General features: G+C 38.1%; 1 long non-coding RNA gene across 1 annotated transcript in view; it reads right to left on the bottom strand.

Annotated features, from left to right (window-relative positions):
* LOC134471317 (uncharacterized) overlaps positions 1-22529 on the bottom strand; it is a 35542-nt gene extending 13013 nt beyond the window's left edge. The window contains exon 1 of the long non-coding RNA XR_010040697.1: positions 16093-22529. This is a non-coding gene — a long non-coding RNA (uncharacterized LOC134471317). The remainder of the gene's footprint in view (positions 1-16092) is intronic.
* Between the last annotated feature and the right edge of the window lie 7 nt (positions 22530-22536).

Genomic DNA, 22536 nt, shown 5'->3' with positions numbered 1-22536 from the left:
ACAACTGTGGCTTCCTACAGAGGAAACTCTTCCCTTGAATCCTCAGATATATATTGGGCTCAATGCACTTCCAAAGATAAACCCCTTATGGCTTTGTTGTTTAATGGGAAAAGTTTCTCAGGGCTCATAGATACAGGTGCTGATGTAACAGTCATTAGAAAGGAGGACTGGCCTCCCACATGGCCCTTAGAAACCACTATGATGCATTTACAAGGGATTGGACAATCTAAAAATCCACAACGTAGTGCCAGTCTACTTACCTGGAAAGATAAAGAAAACAATCAGGGGCACATACAGCCCTATATTGTAGAAGGGCTATCCCTTAATTTGTGGGGCAGACATTTACTGACCCAAATGGGAATGATGATGGGCAGCCCTAATACTATAATCACCAAACAAATGCTCACTCAGGGATTCCTTCCTAATCAAGGTTTAGGTAAACAGAGTTCAGGTATTAAAGTCCCTATTTCCCCAACCCCAAACCCTTCAAGAGCAGGCTTAGGCCATTTGCAATAGGGGTCATTGACATTCCTGCGGCCCATGCAAAAGAGATTGCCTGGTTATCAGACAAACCTGTTTGGGTCGATCAGTGGCCCCTTACCTCTGAAAAGCTTGCAGCTGCACAACAGCTGGTGTAGGACCAGTTAGATGCAGGCCACATTGTCCCTAGTGATTCCCCTTCGAACACACCTATCTTTGTTATTCGAAAAAAGTCGGGGAAATGGAGGCTAATACAAGACCTTAGGGCAATAAATAAGCCCATGGTCTTGATGGGACCCCTACAGCCAGGCCTCCCTTCACCCAGTGCCATTCCCCTGGGATTTTTAAAAATTGTCATAGATCTTAAAGATTGCTTTTTTTTCTATTCCCTTACATCCAAATGACCAAAAGCATTTTGCCTTCAGTTTCCCATCAATTAATTTTAGAGCCCCTATGCAGAGATTTCAATGGCAAGTCTTACCACAAGGTATGGCTAACTCCCCCATGCTATGCCAGTCTTTTGTTGCTGCCACAATACAGCCAGTTAGAGATCACTGGCCAAATATACATCTCCCATTATATGGATGATATCCTCTTGGCAGGAGAAAGTCAAGACAAGACTTTACAGAGTTACCAGGCACTACAAGCTGCCTTACAAAAGGCTGGGCTTCAAATAGCCCCTGACAAGGTCCAGCTTACTGACCCATATACATGTTTGGGTTTTCAGTTACAAGGCACTCAGGTGTTTCCTCCAAAGCCTCAACTAAGGCTTGATGGCCTTAAGACACTTAATGATTTCCAAAAGCTTCTAGGTGATATTAATTGGCTTTTACCCTATTTGAAATTGACCAAACATGATCTACAACCCCTTTATGAGGTCCTCCGAGGAGACATTGACCCAACTTCCCCCTGAGAGCTCACACCCAATGCTAGAAAAACACGCCATACAGTAGAAGAGGCTATCGCTCAACAAACTGTCTCCTTCATAGATTATAATAGGCCACTACAATATCTCATTTTTAATACAAAACTCTCTCCCATGGCAGTATTTTGGCAACAAGCTCCTCTTATGTGGCTTCATCTGCCAGTCTCCCCAAAAAGAGTATTATTACCTTACTACCAAGCAGTCTCTGATCTGATAATTCAAGGCAGAAGGCTAGGAAAATGTTATTTTGGAAAGGAACCAGATGCCATCATTCAACCCTTCACCAAAGAGTCTGGCTACTCCAGACCACTGAGGCATGGCCTATTGCTATAGCCTCCTTCTCAGGGACCATTGATAACCATTACCCTCCAAATCAGTTAGTTGATTTTGCTAACCGTCACCTATTTGTATTCCCCAAAATTACAGCTTCACAGCCCCTGCCTGGTGCCCCAGTGTTTTTTACGGATGGCTCCTCCTCCGGCAAGGCTGCCTATGTAGCTCAAGACAATGTTTTTACCATCCAGACAGACACCTCTTCTGCACAGCTGGCTGAATTACAGTCCATCTTGGCTGTTTTCACTGCTTACCCCAACCAACCATTCAATTTGTTCACCGATAGTGCCTACCTCACCCAGTCTGTCCTGTTATTAGAAACCATTGCCACTATAAGCCATGTCTCCCCAACTGCAAACCTATTCAAACAATTGCAAGACACGATTTGGCTTCGCAGTCATAAATTTTTCATTGGCCACTTGTGAGCTCATTCTGGCCTCCCAGGTCCCCTTGCTCAGGGAAATCATTTGGCTGATATTGCCACACGGACACAGGTATTCATGGCCCATTTTGAGCCTATAGATGACTCCAGGATATCTGAGGCCCAACAGGCTCATCAACTACACCATCTCAATGCCCAGACTCTCTGCCTCCTCCACAAAATTACTCGGAACAAGCCAGACAAATTGTAAAAAATTTCCCCTCTTGTGCTGTTCATTTGCCTGTTCAACATCTGGGAGTCAACCCAAGCAGTTTAATCCCCAATGCCTTATGGCAGATGGATGTCACTCATTTTAATGAATTTGGCAACCTAAAATATATACATGTAATTGTTGACACATACAGCGGTTTCATCTTTGCCACACTCCAGACTGGAGAGGCTACTAAACATATTATAACCCATATGCTATCAGCTCTCTCGGTTCTAGGATGTCCCCAACAGCTCAAAACTGACAATGGCCCAGGCTATACTAGTACCTCTTTTGCCAAATTTTGTAAGTGCCTTAATATTCTCCACACCATGGGTATACCTTACAATCCTCAAGGGCAAGGCATTGTTGAACATCCTCATCGCTCCCTCAAATCCACTATAGATAAAATAAAAGGAGCAACCTAGTACCCAACCTGAGGATCTCCTAAAAACATCCTTTCACATGCTCTCTTTATTTTAAACTTTCTGTCCTTGGATACTTCAGGTTGCTCTGCAGCATCTTGCTTTTGGCATACACAGACACAGACACAATTCGCCTCTGTGTTGTGGCAAGACCCAATAACCAATATCTGGAATGGCCCTGACCCTGTTCTCATCTGGGGTCGAGGCTCAGTCTGTGTTTACTCCAAACAGGAAAAGGGAGCCTGATGGCTACCTAAATGACTTGTAAAGCAAATCGACAGTCCTTCATCTAAAAATCCAGATGACGCCCAGGAGTGCTGCCATCTCCTGAGGCCCAAACCCTTTATGCTCTCTTACAGACAATGCTGGCTTCCATGTAGATCACTGTCAGACTCCTAATGCAACTGCACCTGACAAAAGAGCACAGTGACCCACATCAGCCCTGGAAGTGGATTCTTGGACGTTGGGAGGACCATAAGGTTGTAACCACCTGGATCGGATCAGGAAACCCAAACTTTAAAGCCTATTCCTGTCACCTTGTTCCTATAGATCCATGTCTCAATTTAATACCCGTATACCTTTGCCCTGCTTCCACTGGGGGTAGAACATACTGCAATTCCCTGGGACACTATTATTGTGCCTATTGGAGCTGCGAAACCGCAGCGACAGGCTGGACCCCCTCTATTCGTGACAGAGACCTCCAATTAGGATGGTGGCCACGGGGATGCACACCACTTGATTACTGGTACGAAGAAATAGTGACCCATCAATATCTAGAAATCAGTGTCACCACACCTAATGACCCCAGCTGGCTACAGGGACGAACCTGGGGTTTTCGATATTATAAACAGAGCACAGACAGGGGAGGCCTCATTTACATAAAAAAAGAGCCATTACCCTTACCTACTGTAAAAGTGGGCCCAAATAAAGCCCTTAAACCAAAGTCAAAGTCAGGCCCCCCCACTAAAGTCCCCAACCCACCAAGGGCTCACGGTCCCCAAGCCAATCCCCCACCAATTCGGACTCCCACCTTAAACCCCCTCCCATGCACCCCCATCAAAGGACCCCACTCATCCTTCAGGTTCTAATCTCTTTGACTTAATTTCAGGAGTTTATCATGCTTTAAATCTAACACAGCCTAATTTGACCCAGTCTTGCTGGTTGTGCTTGGCTGCCCCTCTTCCATATTATGAAGGAAAGACACTCAATGCAACCTTCATTACTTCCTCTGACATGAGTGCCTGTAGTTGGACTGTCCACAATAGAATAACCCTCCCTGACATCTCTGGACAAGGTACCTGTCTTGGTAAGAAAGATCACTGGCCCCAACATCAAAGACAACTATGTGCACGATTTCATACAGATTTCCCTAGTAACCAATACCATACCCCACCCCAAGGAACACTTTGGGCCTGTAATACTGGCCTCTCTTCCTGCATATCAACCAATGTCTTTAATCAGTCGGCTGACTTTTGCGTTCTTGTCCAGGTCCTTCCACGTATAGTTTACCATTCTGACAATCTCTTTTTCCAGGATTTACAGGGTGCTTACAGAGTCAAAAGAGAACCCGTGTCCCTAACCTTGACTGCACTGCTAGGGCTGGGGGTCGCAGCGGGGGTGGGGACAGGAACTGCAGCACTGGTGATGCAAGATGCCCGCTTGTCCCAGCTACAGGCGGCAGTAGACCAATATCTAAAAGAAATAGAGACATCTATAACGGCCCTACAAAAGTCCTTACATCCTTATCTGAAGTAGTCCTACAAAATAGAAGAGGGCTAGCCCTCCTATTTTTGAAGGAGGGTGGCTTGTGGGCTGCCCTCAAGGAAGAATGTTGTTTTTATGCTGACCACTCAGGAGTCGTCAAAGAGTCCATGAATAAACTAAGAGAGCACCTGAAAGAGAGAGAAAAGGAGCGCCTCGGAGAAACCACCTTCTCCTCCATGTGGGGGGGTCTTTTCCCTTACATTACCCCCCTCTTGGGACCCCTAGCTGCCTTGCTGTTACTGCTTACTGTAGGACCTTGTGTCTTCCAGAGGATCATGACGCTCATTAATAACAGGATTGACACATTTATGGCTAAGCCCATTCAGGTATATTACCATCGGTTGGAGATGGCAGAGCAACAAACTTATAGGGAAAGAACACCCACCGATGGCCCACATGATACTGTGGCCCAAATTCCCTGAGGCACTAGACAGGCAGCCAGAGACGGGCAACTAGGACACATATGTTACGCCATCGGCCACCTAAGACAGGCCCAGGACCAACGGCTGTCCTGCAGGCCCACGACAGGTAAGGCTCAATTGGATTCATATGAGGAGTCCTTGACCCAAGACAGGCGCTGTCCTCACAGGGCCTGCCATACTCTTAAAAATATAAAATAATAAGGGAGGAGATGTAGGGAGTGGCTCAGAATGGGTGCCACTGTCCTGCCCCTCCCACCTGAGGGCATTTTATGTGTCAGCCTACATTTCCCATGATCCTCCCCTTGCCTACAGTGTGCATGACGTGAGTGCCTTCCCACTCCAGCCTACATCTCCCATAATCTCCTCTTGTTGACATCACGTCCACTTACCTATGTGCCTATGTATGACTTCCTGCTAGTCTGATAGGCCCACGGCACGTGAGAAGATCCAAGCCAGCCCATCCTGTAAGGCCATGTCCCCTTTGACTCTATATAAGCCATGTACACTTCCTGAATAAACGAGACTCGATTGGAATCTCATCCTGTCTCTATCTCTCTTTTCTCTTGCCCAGCCCTTCATCCCCGTCCCTTTTCCAGGCAAGGCCCATGGACCGATCCACGGGACGGATCATTTGCTGAAAGATAAGAATGGAATGTTTTAAATATTAGAGTCCAGAAAACTACTTAGCTAGATCCTTGTTTCATTTATGGTCTTTACAAAATTTCTTTATTGTAATCTTAACCACATCAGAGAGAGCAAACACTGAGTAATAGACTTTTTTGGATAGGGAAAACAATAATATATAATTGAATCTAAAATATTTATTCAAGAAGGCAAAAATGCATAGGTAAGAATGTTTGTTGTAAATTATACCTTTTTTGTAAATTATACCTTTTAATTTTTACTTTTATTTGAATCACATTTAATGGAGGACAATCTAAGATTTCAGTAATGTATACAACATATAATAATCAGATCAGTATAACTGATATACCCATCATCTCAGATATTTAACATTCCTTTGGGTAGGAAACTTTCCAAACCTCTACTATTTTGAAGTATTTAGTCAAAGACTAACAACCATAATTATCCTACTGTGCTATGTAAACTTACTTGTTTGTGTGTGTGTTTGTTTTTGAGACAGAGTCTCACTGTAAGTTCAGGCTGGGATACATATGTATCCCAGATGGTTTTGAACTCAGTGATTTTCCTACTCCAGCCTCCTGAGTGCTGGTACTACAGGCATGTTCCACTATGCCAAGCTGTGCTATATTACTTAAGAAGTTACTGCTCCAATACATTTGCACCTCTGTTCCCTTTAACCATCCTCCATCACTCCTACCCCTTCCGAGCACCCATACCAACTATTTCACTCTTCTATGAGGTCAAATTTTTTAGATTTCACAAATAAATGAGAGCATACAATGTTTGTCTGTGTCTAACTCATCTTACTTAATATGCTCAGCTATATTGATGCTAATAACAGGATTTGATTTTCTTTTTTTGAGTAAATAATAATCCATCGTGTACACATAATACACTTTATCCATTCACACACTCATGGACATCTAGATTGATTCCATATCTTGGCTATTGGGAATAGTACTTCACTAGTGCAGATTTTATATTGATCTTCTTTCTTTTGGATATATCCAGTGGTGGAATATATATGATGAATCATATGACAGTTATATCTCTAGTTTTTTAGAAATTTTTTGAAGACCTGTCTTAATGGTTAGAACAGTCTTAAAGTGTGAAAATTTAATAAGAATTGTTGAATTATTTGTTAAAATGACTGAATCTTATGGTATATAGCTTATAACTTAATAAAATTGGGTTTTCTTTAAAGAATGCTTAGAAATATAAACATGACTGGTTCCTCCCCCTATATCAGGGGACCTGGTAACTGGCCTGGCAGGAGGAATCCAGATGACTGGCTCTCCCCATTACACCGGTAGGACCAGGTGACCAGAGGAATGCCAGCAACACATTAGGACCCGACCAGATGTACATGATGGACAGGTGGTGCCAGGAAGGTGGAATAGTCTGAAGCAACATTATCAGTATGAACAGTGAGCAGTAAGTTAAATGAACAAGTATATTGTGTTTGGGGACAAAGACAATGGAGTATAAGTAAGCAGCTGGAGCCACTCCTTTTCTTGTTCTTTTTAATCTTTCTTTTTCTTTTCCTTTTCTCTTTTTAATTCTCTCTTTTCTAAGTGGCTGGGGAGCCACAGAAAACCAATCCCACCCCCCAGACCCAGAGACTAAACTCATATAATCCGTTGTTTATCGCTTCATTCTCTTTTTTTAACCCTTTTCTCTAGTTTCCCAAAGCTTATGTGATCATCCTTTGTCCATCAGCCTTGCTATTATCTCCTTTTTGGTTATCTTTGTCTTCTCCACTACCCTTCTTAAATTCTCCCACCACAGGGTAAAACCACTCTATCAAGGGAAAGCACGTTGCATACAAACACCTAACTTTCTATTGGTTCTATTATATAACTGTAGATTTTGCTCCTATGGCTTAAGGTACAACATGAATAGTTACCAAAGTTCATCAGATTCTAACTTGCGCTTTGTGCTATTGTTATTGTTAATTATACTACTTTAGCTAAGATGTAGTATCTATTGTAATAAGTTATTTTCCCTTCCATAACAATACTGGAAAGCTCTGAAGTAATAACTTCAGCACAAAGCAATACTAAAGAATTGGGGATTGTGCCAAACAGATACTAACATCTGATCAATTGGGAAGGTAGGATGTTGGGACAGACAAAAACCAAGAAAATCCTAAACACAGATGACATCTCTGAAGAACATACTTTTCTTACAGAAGCCTTGATATTAATGATTGCTGCAAAAATTTACAAAGATCAACACAGAAAATGAAATAAAAATTTTTGGAATAGAAAATAACAAGATTTAAAAAAAAAAAAGAAAGAAAATGACAAGATGCAGAAGCAAAATGCAATCTAAGATCTCTATCCCGCCCAGAACAAGTCCAGGAGACACTGAAATAGAGGAAAATGGACAAAACACATCTGAAGTTTCTGAAATGATAGCAACTGCAGTAAAGAAAAAAAATCCCTGAGGGAAAATCAGATCAGAAATAATCTCTCAAGCAAAAATGGAAATGACAGTCATAATGTAGGACCTGCTCACCAAATCTATAGTAAGCATAGACAAAAATATAAAGGAGTATAAAAATGATGGAAACCTTGAAAGATAAGGGAAGGAAATAGAATGCATGAAACAGACTCAAAGAAATATTCAGGAAATGAAAATTTCCCTTGAAAGCTGGCAAAACTGCATGAATGAAACTGAAGATAGACTTTCAGACACTGAAGACAGAATCACAGCTAGCGATCATAAGGCCTCTTAAAATAAAAAGAAATCAGGAAATAACAATTCAACAGCTGCAAGATAATGCAAAGAAAAATCAATATGTTTGATAGGTATTAATTAAAAAGTAGGAGTCAACACAATGACATAAAAAGACTATTTGCAGAAGTAATAGCAGAAAATTTCCCAAGCATGGGAACAGAATATGATCTACAGATAACTGAGGTATGTAGAACTCCAAATAGTCATGATCAAAATAAATCTACACGCTGACATATAATAATCAAGATCCCAGAAATTTATCATAAAAATAGAATATTAAGAACTGTTAGAGAAAAGAACAGATCACTTATAAAGGAAAGCCCACTAAAATCATGGCCAACTTCCCAACACAAATGCTCAAATCATGCAGAGCTTGGAGTGAAGTTATTTCAAATTCTTAAAATAAACAACTTCCAGCCCAGAATGATGTACACTGAAAAACCACCTTTCAGAATTAATGGAGAAGTAAGGTAATTCCACGACAAAGAACAACTGAAGAAATTCATGACCACAAAACCAGCTCTACAAAGAGTACTGAAAGATATTCTAGACAGAAATAAAAATGAACATAATTCCAAGAGCAGCAGAAAGAAATCACCAGGCAGGCCAAGCAGTTAAGCAGAGGGGAAAAGCTGGAAACCAACAGCAAAAAAATAGCAAGACGGGCTGGGGATTTAGCTCAGTTGCATGAGTGCCTGCCTTGCAAGCAGGCAGTTGTGAGTTCGATCCCCAGTATCGATAAAAAGGAAAAAGACCAAAAAAAAAAAAAAATAGCAAGACAAAGGCAATCCAATTTATTATATCAGTTATAACCATCAATATAAGTGTCTCACTTTACTAATAAAAAGAAAGAGACTGGCAAAATAAATCAAGAAACAAGATTCAAAAAGATGCTGTATACAAGAAACACATTAATCTGAAAAGGAGATTCATAGACTGAAAGTCAAAGGATAGAAAACTATACTTCATTTAACAGGAACACAGAAAAAAGAAGAGGTAGCTATTCTGTTTGCAGACAATGTAAAGTTTAAAGCAAGAATGATCAAAAGAGATAAAGAAGGTCCCTACATACTTGTTAGTGGAAAAATTCAAGAGGAAGAGATAACAGTCACAAATATACATGCACCAAATACTGGAGCATCCAACTATATAAGACAAATATTACAAGATATGAAAAATCAAATGAGCAATAACACAATTGTAATGGGGAATCTTGATACCCCATTTTCACAAAGATATAAATCAACTAGACAAAAAAATTAGCAAGAAATATCAGAATTAAATCAAATCTGTGACAAATGGACTAAGTAGACATTTACAGAGTGTTCTACCCAAAAATAGCAGAATACATATTCTTCCTAGCTGCACATGGGATGTTCTCTAAAACAGACCATATACTAGCAGATAGATAGTAAATGCAAAGGAATTGAAATTATCTCATGCTTATTAGCTGACCATAATACAATGAAATTGGAAATTAGTGTCAAAAGAAACTTCAAAAACACCATAAACTCATGAAAATTAAATAACATTCTCCTGAATGACCAATGGGTCACAAATGAAATTAAGAAAGAAATTAAACAATATTTACAATTAAACAAAAATACAGGTACCACATACAAGAACCAGTGGGATACAATGAAAGAGGTTCCAAGAGGGAAATTTATAGTGTTGACTTTTCATATCAGGAAAAAAGAACACAAATAACCTAATGTTGCACCTAAAGCTTCTAGAAAAAGAAGAGCAAGTCAAACCCAAAAGCCATACAAAGCAGGAAATTATAAAGGTCAGCAGAAAATAATGCAAGTGAGACTAAGAAAGCAATGCAGAAAATTAATGAATTGAAGAATTGTTTTTTTAAAAGAATAAATCAAATTGATACACCACTACCCAAACTTATCAAAACTAGAAAAAATTCAAATTCACCCAGCGGGCAATAAAAGGGTGAAATCACTACAGATCCTGTGGATATTCAGAAGATGATCAATACCTACTTCAAAAATCTTTACTCTTAAAGGATGGAAAACACACAAGAAATGGAGATTCCTAGATACATATGAATTACCGAAGCTAAATCAAGAAGACATAAAAATTCTGAATAACCCAATAACAGTTAATAAAATTGAAAACATAATTAAAAACCTACCAACAAAGAAAAGCCCAGGTCCTGATGGTTCACTGTTGAATTCTAAAAGAAATGTAAGAAGATTTAATGCTAATATTCCTCTAACTCATTAATGAAATTGCAAGGGAAACAACAGTTTCTGACTCATTCCTGGAGGAAAGTATTACCCTGATACCAAAACCAGAGAAAGACTCAACCAAAAAAGACCAACTACAGGAAAAATCTTCCAATAATTGTAGGTGCAAAAATTCTGAATAAGATATTAGGAAATAGAATGCCTCCAGGAAATTATATACCCTGACCAAGTAGGATTCATTCCAGGGGTGCAAGGAGGGTTCAGTGTACATAAATCAATAAATGTAATGCACTATATCAACAAAGCCAAAGACAAAAATCACATGATCAACTCAGTACATGCAGAAAAAGCTTTTTATATACTCTAATACTCGTTCCTAATAAAAAAAAAACCCTACAGAAAATTAGAACAGATGGTCTTTATCTCAATCAATAAAAGCCATCTATAACAAACCAACAACCAACATCATACTAAATGAACAAAAACTGAAAGCCTTCCCTCTAAAATCAGGAACAAGACAAGGGTGTCCGCTATAACTACTACTATTCAGTGTAGTTCTGGAAATGTTAGCAAGAGCAATTAGACAAGAGAGTAAAAGAAAAGGAATAAGGATAGAAAAGAAGTGAAAGTATAATTCACAGATGACATGATACTCTATATAAAAAATCCCAAAAACTCCAACAAAAACTTCTAGATTTCATAAACAAATTCAGTAGTATAGCTGGATACAAATTCAACACTCAAAAATTAATAACATTCCTGTACACAAACAACAAACTCACTGAGAAATTCTGAACCCACACTCTTTACAATAGCATGCAAAAACAATGAAATACTTAGAAATCAACCTAACAAAGGTGGTAAAAGTGCTATCTATTGAAAATTAGAGTACTCTGAACAAGGAGATTGAAAAGGATATTGGAAAATGCAAAGAAATCCTTTGTTCATGGATAGGAAGAGCCAACATAGTGAAAATGTCCATACTCCCGAAACTCATATAGATTCAATCAAAATACCATTAATGTTTCTCACAAAACTAAAGAAAAACACTCCTAAAATTCACTTGGAAACAGAAGAGACTTATAATAGAAAAGCAATTCTGGGCAACAAAGGCAAGGTAGGAGTCATCATAATCACTGACTTGAAAATCTCCTACAAAGGTACAGTGCTATAATCAGCAAAGAAACAAATGTGAGGATCAGTGGGACCTATTAGAACATGCAGACACAACTACAAAGACACTCGACCACCTTATTAACAAAAAGGCCAAATGTGTTCCTTTGGAAGAAAGATAGCCTCTTCAATAAATGATTCTGGAAAAACTGGCTTGCTACACGTCAAATACTAAAACTAGACCCATGTCTATCACTATGCACTAAACTAAAATCAAAGTGGATCAAAGATCTAAATATTGAAGCAGAAACAATAAATATACTAAAAGAAAAAGTAGATAGAAATCTTGAAGACATAGGTATAGTCAGAGAGTTCATGAATAAAACCCAAACTACACGGGTTTAATAGTTGTAATATTAATAGTTGAAAAAAATCAACCACTAGGATCTCATCTTATTAAAAAGCTTTTGCACATAAAAACAAATCACCAACAGAGTGAAAAGACAACCCAAAAAGTGGGGGAAAAATTGGCCAGTTGTCCCCCAGACTTCTCTTTAGAATATGTAAAGAATTGAAAAAACTAGGTCCCCAAATTCAAAGACCTAGTCCAAAAATGGGGACCTGAGATGAATACATAATTCTCAGATGAAGAAATACAAATGGCATATAAATATATGAAAACATGTTCCACGTGAGTGGTCATTTGAGAGAGGCAAATTAAAACCACACGGAGATTCCATTTCATTACAGAAAGAATGACTATCATCAAGAAATCAACCAATAGCAAATGTTGGCAGGGCTGGGGAAAAAAAGGAGCACTTCTCCACTGTTGGTGGGAGTGTAGACTGGTGTATCTACTGTGGAGATCAACATGGAGATTCCTCAGAAATCTAGTATTAATATAAATATCTTTTAAAATGTGATGCAAATAAATCTGGTTTTGATATTCAGTGATACAATTTTTCTTGATTATAAATGGAAGCTATCTAAGAGCCTGCTTTATTAGCATTACTTTTTTTTTGTACTGGGGATCGAACTCATGACCTCACACCTACCAGACAGGTGCTTAAGCCCCTGAGTTAAATCCCTGACCCTACTGGCACTATTCTATTGTCAAAATAAATTAATTTCATGTGACCATTTCTTTAGAAACCTACGTCATCCAGGTACCAGATGTTAGAGAATGCCTCCCATTTTTCCTTTGAGTTTAACATCAATATTACTAAGGTAACTAATTGATACTGGATTACATTAAGGGCATTAAGATGCTCCAGTATAGAGTATCGACAATCCTATATAATGAAAATCAAGATATCCAGGTTTTAACAGGAGCTGAATCAAGGATGGGAAAAAGTTCCTGTGATGAACTCCAAATATCTCAGAAATAGGTCCCTCTAATGCTAATGCATCCACATATAAATATGCAGTGAATTTATTTCTCCAAGCTACTGCCTGTTATGCCCAGTCAAATTCCCTTTTCTACCAAAGAGGGAGTTCCTTGACAGTACTACAGCTGGGCCCATAATCCTTTCATAGAAATGTAGCCGGGTCAGCATCCAGTCTCCATGAAGCAGCTCTTCCCTTGCCTAGAGCCAGCCAGCCTTCTGTTTGTGGGTCTTTCACACTCCGCCCCTGAACCCACAGACACACACTCTGCTGCTTCCCGCTCCTCTGCTATCAGTGCAGGTAGAAGTGTAGAACAGATGTGTCCACAGGGGGCTGGACACCCTTTTCCCGTTCGGTTGTGATGCTCCTTCAGCCTCAGTGGCTTGTGATGGAGGTGGCCTGTAAGGGTAATTCAGGTCCTGTTTCTTATCTACTCACCGAATCACTGTAGCCTAGAGTGTAAGTGACATCACCAGGGTGGGCATGATCTAAAATATCTCCCCAATCCAATGGCAAACCCTCTTAGATGAATGCATTTTCTCAATTACACCCAATTGTAGGCAAAATGCCAGATGTTTTTGATGCCTATTTATTGCTCCCCTTCTTGGAATGGTCCCCAGAAGCCTGCAGCCCACAGTTACATTTATTACACTGAGAACTGTAGATACTAATCCATAGGGTCTATCTTCAGTATTTTGAGGAAACACTACTTCTTTCCACCTGATCACACTATATCCACTCTTCCCCAAATTCTTCCAGCTCCATAGCTTTGGTGATAGGGCCACAAGTCCTGGTTCAGTTGTCCTCTATCATTGTTACTTTTCTCATTGCTAAAACAAGACACCTGCCTCCCAGAGATAAAGGTTTATTTTGGCTCACAGAGCATAAACACTTCATGGTGTGTAAAAGGCAGGAAGCAGTAAAAGAGCAAAGTAGCCAGAAAGTAGCAAGCTACTGCAGTAGCCCTCTTTGTGCCCTTTATATTCTATTCAGGGTACCTGTTCTCAAGGTGAGAAGCACTCACACCAAGGGTTGGCTTTCCACTTTCCACACCCACAACTGTGCCAAACCAATCACCGAACTACTTTAGAAAGCACACACACTTGATCTCAGCATCGCACACTTTGGATCCAACCACCTTTGAAAAGTCCCACTTATGACCACATGAGGCTCTAGGGGACATTCAGATATAAGCTAGAACACCCTCCAACTGCAGATGAAGATGACAAACTAATCATACTATACTGTATTGTATTGTATTATAAGCAATTTTCTTGGTGAACTCTCATCCCTTATCAAGTCACAGAGGTATAACAAGGGCACAGAGCACCTAGTTTTTCTTTACAAGTACTGTGCTCTCCAGGGAAGGTATTTCTTCCTTCTAGATCTCAAAACCAAGTTTGAGTGAGGCTGTTGGCAGTTCCTGGAGTCAGTCCCATACACAAACCCAATAGAAAATACATGTTTTTCTCAACTTAGAATGTGGACTATTTAGCACTTCTTGCTTTCAGCTAATGGTCCACCCCCAGCTTCAGGAAAATAAAAAAATAAGACAATCTCATTTGATATCTTTTCTCTTTCTGGGGATTTAAAAGCCTTGTTCTCTTCTTCTCTGTCTGGTCAGTACCTCCCCTCAGTGACTAACTTCCTGTTCTAATTCTACTCCTCATAGAGGTTTCTCTGGTACCCATTTTTTCATTTTTTCATACAGATTTGCATAGCACCATGATAGATCAAATAAAAGACATAATTATTGTAATGGTTACTTATAAATATGCATGTAGACAGGGTCGGCAGCCTCTGCAGTGTTCTTTGTGATTCTCCTTATACCCAGACTTTCATTCTCTACATTTGCTTCTTTCTACAATTATCAATAATTATTCCACAAGTGACTTACTTCAATGACCTGATGGTCTCAGAAAGTCAAACCTAGAACCATTCACCTCCCAGTGCTCTGGTTAAACAAAAGACACAGAGACCTATACCACCATTAAACTGTAATCTTGAGAGTTTTTTCAGCAATTTGTATAAGGGAAGTGAATCTTTCTTAACATAGTATAGTACAAGTTTAAAGGCTGTCAAATTGTACTATTTTTTTATTCTCGAGATATATTCCAAGAGACTCTTGTGAAGATAACTGGAAATTGAGGCATTAGTTTGGAAAGTAAATTTTCAGTTGCTCAAGTATTTCAAACTTACAAACAACTATTCCATTATCCCAAATTATCACTTAAAAATGTAAATGTTCATCTGCCTGGGTATGGGCAAGATGGATTTTTCCTCAAATTGCCCTAATAAAGGTCATAAGCACATCCATCCCCTACAAGTCCTCTTACTGTATTTGCAGAACCCTAGTAATACTCCTTCAAATGTGTGTAAACCCAGATGACTGCCCTGGGTCCTTTCTAATTCCAAATCTTTTCACTTATCAGCATATCTTACAGAGTCTTACAGCAAAGACATGAACAAACTGCTGACCAGAAAAGTACTGGTGTGATTATTAGAAGGCAACTTAAAATCAGTGCTGGACAAATATAATGAAAGTGCCTTAGTCTTCAAGGTCAAAATTTTGAAGACATTCTCTCTCTCTCTCTCTCTCTCTCTCTCTCTCTCTTTCTCCTCTCTCTCTCTCTCACACACTCACACACACACACACAATAGAAAAATTCAACTGGCATCTCTACAGGCTGATGGTGTTTTGCTAATCATTTATTAATAAAGGGTCACATTTATTAATTCTTTTTTAAAAAGATTAATTTAAAACATTAACTTAAAACACTAATTTAAAAACATTAATTCTTTTTTAAAAAGCTTTCTTCTGTCACTAAACTAAATAAATAATGCACAAGAAGGAAACTAAAAATGAATTTTGCACATTAAAAATTAATTAGCCCTGTTTTGCTTTTTGTGCCCTCCCTGTCGAAGCCTAATTTCACTACCTGAACATCAGAAATGAATATTATGACTGGATCAATCAGTACATAAGGACAGAGGCTTTATGATCTACTCACTTCTTAAATTTCTTACCTAGCTTCAGGGATGGCAAACCCTGAAGCTTCCCCACCTGTTCCAAAATGCCAAACAAAGGAGGAGTGAAGAAGGGCAGACAAGGGAGCTTTCATCAGGGTGGCCGGGCCTGGAAGAACAGATAAAGACATTCAAGATCTGTCATCAAGGGATTGACAGAAACTTTGAGGTTTTATAGAAAAGTGGGGAAAGGCAAGGCTGGGAGTTGGATAGCTGGGAGGTTCGCATAGCTGGCAGGACAGATTATGTTGATCTAATGATCAACATGATCTAATGATCGTCATTTCAGGACTAGTTCTACAAGTCAGCAGCAGAGAAGTCCTTTTGGGTTGTGAGGGCAATCTTGTTTTTATAACATGATTTCTCCTGCCTAGGAGGAAAGCCTCAGTTCTATCATGGGGCAGAGATCTGGGTAGGGATATATTTGTGGGGGTGCAGATTTATTATGGGGTGATCTGCATAGGCAGTGCTGAGGTAACTGCAGATTCAAGACAATAAGTAGAAATAGCTAGGCATTGCTCCAAGGGATCTGGAAGAGGACATTGTAAAAGCTGGGAACTAAATGTACCCTCAAATCTTGAAAATATCCTACATACTTTTATCTTGCTGTCCTTAGTCTTGAAGGGAAACAAGACAGACTGGGTAATTTTGGGTAATGAGCTACACATTGCCAGGTTTTAAAAACCCCTTATGTAATTAATCTACCTATGTGCAGAGTTAAGGATCTTACCCAAAGTCTCAAGGTAATAAAGCAACCTGATATAAAATGAAGACAGGGATGTCAAGCTTTATCCTGCTTTCGGTTACCCACTGGGCATCTGCAGTCTTTTGAGTCTCCATTATATCATCTCTTCAAATCTCCCAAAGAGGATTAAATTACAGAGGCAGTTTCAGTGGGGACATTCAAATCATAGCATTCTCTTAAGGAAAAACAAAAAATTGGGAAGTTCCAAAACAAGACTTGTATATCTTTCACAATGGTCTTTTAATCCCTTTTCACATCTAAAAAACCCCACCTAAATATGAGTGAATGACAGATTCAAAGGTGATTCCTCAAGGTCCACAGCTGACAGTGGCACATGTCATTGACAAAAGATAATTAGACAAAAAATATTAATGTAGCTGTGTTTTTCAAAACTAAAACCTCAGTATTCAGGTTTAACTGCAGTGTTGGCCCTTTTCAAAAAATAAGTGGGTTTGGGTGTAGTTTGGCACTTGGTCTCTAAAAGGTTCACCATCACTGCTCTAGATGATGCCACCTCATCTCTATTTTACTTTAGAAATTCATCAGTAGATCATCCAAACCGCAGGCAATGTCTCTCAAAGGGTGATCACACAATATTGACTCAGGATAGTCTATTGATCGGCAAATTCCTGGGCCCCATCTCAGAACTCAAAATCCAAAGGTTTGGTAGGGAAAGAATCTACACGACCACCAAGTCATCTAGTTTGTTTATATGCATGTAAATAACTCATCTTTCAGTTTTCCGTCTTAATTACAAATACTATGTCAAAGATTTAGTAGACCTCGTAAAGCAAAACTAGTAACACTAAAATACTTTAAAGTATTGTATATGTATACTTAAAAAGAATTCCAAACACTAGATAGTAAATTCTGATGAGAAAAGTTAGTTTGATAAAAAGCACTGGCTTTAAGGAGAATTTACATTTCCAATGTGAATCCAAATTTTCATTTATTTTCAGAAACTTTGTTTCTCCTTTCTTAGCTTCCATGCAATTTGTTCCACAACCCTTGGGTCTTTATCCTTTGTAAGCCCTCTTACCTGACATTAACCAATTAAAAAGAAAAAATAGCAATCACACAAACTGATCAATATGCAAAACTTGGGAAATCTAGTTGGAAAGAATCCAGATACCTAGATATTTTTATTTTTTATTTTTCCATTTTTATTTATGCATCTATCTATTTGTTCATTCAGGGTACATGTTATTGAATGTCAAGAACAGAAGAAAATGAATATAACATGGTTCATATTTTTAAGAAAAATTGTTCAGAAGTTAGAAATTAAGAACTTGTAGCATATTCTGTCGAAACTAGATCACTGCTTAATAAGTCTATCTAAGCATTAATTCTTTAGACTATTCCTATGTTTGTGTCATTTACTCAATTAAAAACTTAGATTCTGTAAGGTTACATGTTAACTTACAGCAAACTATGTCTCAGCAAAGTAGCAGAAGCCCAAAGAAGCAGTAGAAGCAATGCTAGTAAATATTCTACATCTAGCTTTCTCTCTGCAGTAAATAATCCTCTGCAAAAAGTCAATAGCCTTGAGATTGAGAAACATTCCAAAGAGATCAAAAGCTTTTGATTTGGAAACTGAGGAGACTTTGGCCCTCCATGGTTAGAGCACTCTTAGTGATTTAGGATGAGCTACATTGAGTGGAAAATCAAGCACCCAATACTGAGATAAGAAACTTCTCAAGTTTTTGGCAGAGAAGGATATTAAATAAAGTAACAATGAAAGAGTGGAGGTAGGGTTAGTGGAAATCCTTTTTTTTTTTTTTTCAAGTATAACTGGTCATACCAGACTATTTTAAAGTATTCGAATCAATTGAAAGTTTCATTGTTCACTTCATGTTTGATGTCTTTGAGCTATAATCTAAGCCACAATAGTTTATATTATAAGGTGTAGTTTAGGTATAACTATAGCTATAAAATGTATTAGTTTATAGTTTTTCTTAAAAAATAGAGAAAATCACACTTCTATTTATGGTCTATCTCACAGTTTAAAATGGTTAGCAAAGGAAAATAATGAAAGCACCTTGATGTCTAAAGCTGTATACTCACAATGAACTATTTTACAACAATCCTTTAAACTACTGAGTGTCCCTCTACACCTTACTGCGTTTCTGCATATAAGTACCCAAATTATTCAAGTATATTAATAGTGTTCCATTCTTTAATCAGTAAGGCATTCCTGGAGTTGTACTGTGAGTGACTGGCTGCCTACTATGCCCAGAAGAAAGATTCTCCTTTGCTCCTTTTGATACAAAGATAAGTGTGAAGCTATTACTATTAAAATTGTCCTACTTGCTTTATGTTTTTTAAGGCGTGTTGTAGGTTTGCTTTGACTCTTGAGAAATTCAAAGAGTCCTATTGTTGAACGGACAGTTTATTTTCTTGTTGAAAATCTAGCAGGTCCAGTGGCTGGTGGGAAGGATTGTTTTTTGCATTAGCTAGTAAGCAGATACTATAGCTGGAGTGGGCTTCTCTATTTTCTTTGGACATAGGAGACTTATCACCTTCTGCTGGAATTGGTGGGACAAGGCCACTATTTTTTTGTTTTGTAAATGGAACCAGTCAAGGCTATAATAACAGATAAGTAATTACCTGACCTCAGTAGTTTGTTAGAATTCAGCTAATAGCTATTCTACATGTTATCACATAGCTATAAAAGAATTTAATGGATTTAGGATGGTATAATTTTCATAATAACGTATGTGCCCTGTTTTAAATAATAAACTGCAATTATGTTTAATCACACTATGTACAGAATGGCTACTCACTTCATAAAACAGGCTTTCTTCTAAAATCATTCTAGTAGTATATCTCATTTTTCATTTTTCTTCCTGGATTCACTTCTCTGAATCAGACTTCAAATATGTCTCTTAATTATAGTGACAGGAAAACAACTGAATAAAATGCAAAGTTTAATAATGGTTGGTGAATGTATTTCCATTAAAATATTTTTTAGTGGATTTATACTGCAGACTTATTTCTGTACCAAGAGGCTTTTTCTCTAACTGAACATTTTCTTGAATAAGATCTGCTTCTAAAGGAAAAATAATTTTTTCACATCATCTAAGGAAAATGGAACTAAAAAACTGCTAAACCTAATATGTCCCAGCAGAATATTATGCAAAATTGTTGTTCCACACCAGTCAAAAGTAAACTCTTTTATTATAAATACAAATGTGATTATTTTAACTTTTTTGTTCACACATAGTATAACAATGTTTTGTCTGATCAACATTAAATTTTATTTTTAATCTTGCCCTACAAAGCTAACCCATGAAGCTGATGTGTTTCCTGTGAAGGATGTCCTAATGTTTTCTCTCAAAATTAAGAAAGAACAAGAGAGGGACAAAATTATTCTTTAATCTGAATCTACTGAATTCCATTTCAGAGTATGTTTAAGGTTGTGCTTTAAACAGGCTACCAAAAATCAGTGAAAGAAGGTGAATTGCAAAGTCATCTGTAGTTTGGAAGATACTTCATTCTTGTCCTAAACTGTCACAGAACAACTGCCCGTAGCCAATGAGCAAGGTTAGGAACAGTCAGGCCAGGTACTGTTTATGCCTTCCTGAAAATGATTGTATCTTCACTGCATAAAAACAAATTGTTTAAAAAATAAAAAAGTTTCTAGTAACAATTTTGAATCTTAATGTGGTAATGTTTTTAATAAATCAGTTCAATTTTGTACTAAGTAGTACTACATAAAAATTGTTAATTTTTTATACATAGCTTTATATTTTTATTCATTTAGTACAAAAATATTGGATACTTTATTGTGTTCAAGGGACTGTTGTTTGCTCCAGTTATTCAGTTACTCTAATGGAACTATCTAATGGAGTGCCATTTTACAGTATATTTCTTAGAATTCCTAAGGTAGTCAGTAGAAATTTTTCTTTGTATTTTTTTTTTCATGTTTTAGCGGTTCCTTTAAAACTTTTAAAAACCGTTTATATTAGAAAGTTTATTTTTACTTTTCCTTTTCCCCAAAATATTTCTAATCCAACATGAATATAGTGGCTGTGCAGACATTATACACTGGGGCTTAGATATGGCGGTGGCCCTTCCATGAGCTAAGTTCTCAGAGGTGAGGTCCTTTCAACAGAAGCAGTCCTCTGAACCCTAAATAGCTGAAGTAGGGGATCAGACATACCATGTCACATAAAGCATGCTCTGATGTGCTTATAAAGTACATGGTGCTAGGCAGAGTCCCTTCAAACATTCCACAGAAAGCAGCAAAGCCTGACTATCCAGGCAGGGTCCCAGGAATTGGTAAGAGGAAAAGGTCTCAAAAAGGTAACTTTCTCTAAGATTTCCTGAGACTCTGGACAAGTTCCTTCCCCTTTTAGAGCTGTTTCCTCTCCAGCAGTGTTTGTTTGTATTACTGAATTGTTGAGAAGACAGAATGAGATAATTCATACAAAGAAAAAAAGCAGGAAAACTGGATAAAAGCCTCAATAAATGTTTTTGCTACAGCTACTGTTGCTGTTGTTTACTCTCCCTCTAGTTTACAGATCTGATGTGGGGATTCAGTTACTTATTTGGCTAATCTCCAGCCCTCTGCTCTTGGTACATTTAGCTTATGGATACCGCCCCCCCATTCCCCATCTCGATCTCTCAATAGCTTTCAATCCCTGTCAACAGGTTACACATGTTAATTTAAAAAAAAAATCTTCATCAACTGTGCTTAGCACTAAACTACAGTACTTCCTTAGCTTCAGGCTAGATAGATATAAAGAAGGTCAATTTCACTGCTTCTGATAGAAGTACATAGTGGTGTGTAACTGGGTAACTCAGCCCAGAGTTTACAAATGAAGGAATTGAGGCTGTAAATTTAAAAATGTGAATGGCAAAAAGAATAGTGTCCTGGAATATGAGTTGTATTTGACAATTAACAGTCCTTGGACTTTCAAGTAAATTCTGTATCAAGTTTCTAACAATAAACAAGTGCATATCATGTGAAGGAAATGGAGACAAAACTGTTGATCAACTTCTACGTTCATTTTCCTTTGATGTTCTGTTTGCTAAGGTAATTTCACAGATGGTTAAGAATTTGGAAATAATTGAACAAGGAATGTTAAGACAAGATAGTTAACTATGTAGTATATGTGACTGCTACATAGCTGAAACTAACCTTCATTCAATTGCTTCCTGCAAAGAATACCAATTAAATAATAAAATCCCCAAAACAAAGCAAAACTACTGACAAATTACTACTATTGGAGGGACTATAAAATTTCCTGCTTTTTCAAGTGTGCATATTATAATCTCCCTGGATTCCTGGAAAGCTTAAATTTTTGAGTATTTAAAGCTTCTTTTAAAGTTCACTTAAGAGATTGCAAGGTTTCTGTATTAAAATCTTGTTTAAAAATATTGTTAAAGGAAAAGCCTCTTGCTACCTTGTGTGACTGATCTATATTGTATCCTGGTGAAAAAAAGTACACAAAACAAGAACGACAGGCGGTCTTATAGAAGGGCATGTTTACTAGCTTTGAATCTGAGAGGTTAAGTATTACTATCTGCTTTCATGAAATGACAGTGGTGTGGCTTATTTAATGCAGCTTTTTTAATACTCAAAAAAATTAAAGACAAAATTCTCAAATATCCATCAGAAATAGTATATGTATTGTACAGCCTCTGTGCCTGGGTGTGTATGTGCACCACCGGTGGGGAATTTAGTAAGCTCCATG

Source organism: Cavia porcellus, unplaced genomic scaffold, assembly GCF_034190915.1.
Source record: "Cavia porcellus strain 051 isolate PalLab524CR breed Dunkin Hartley unplaced genomic scaffold, mCavPor4.1 scaffold_1, whole genome shotgun sequence".
Taxonomy (NCBI): domain Eukaryota; kingdom Metazoa; phylum Chordata; class Mammalia; order Rodentia; family Caviidae; genus Cavia; species Cavia porcellus.
The sequence above is the reverse complement of the archived record's forward strand: the minus strand, read 5'-3'. Positions and strand labels throughout refer to the sequence as shown.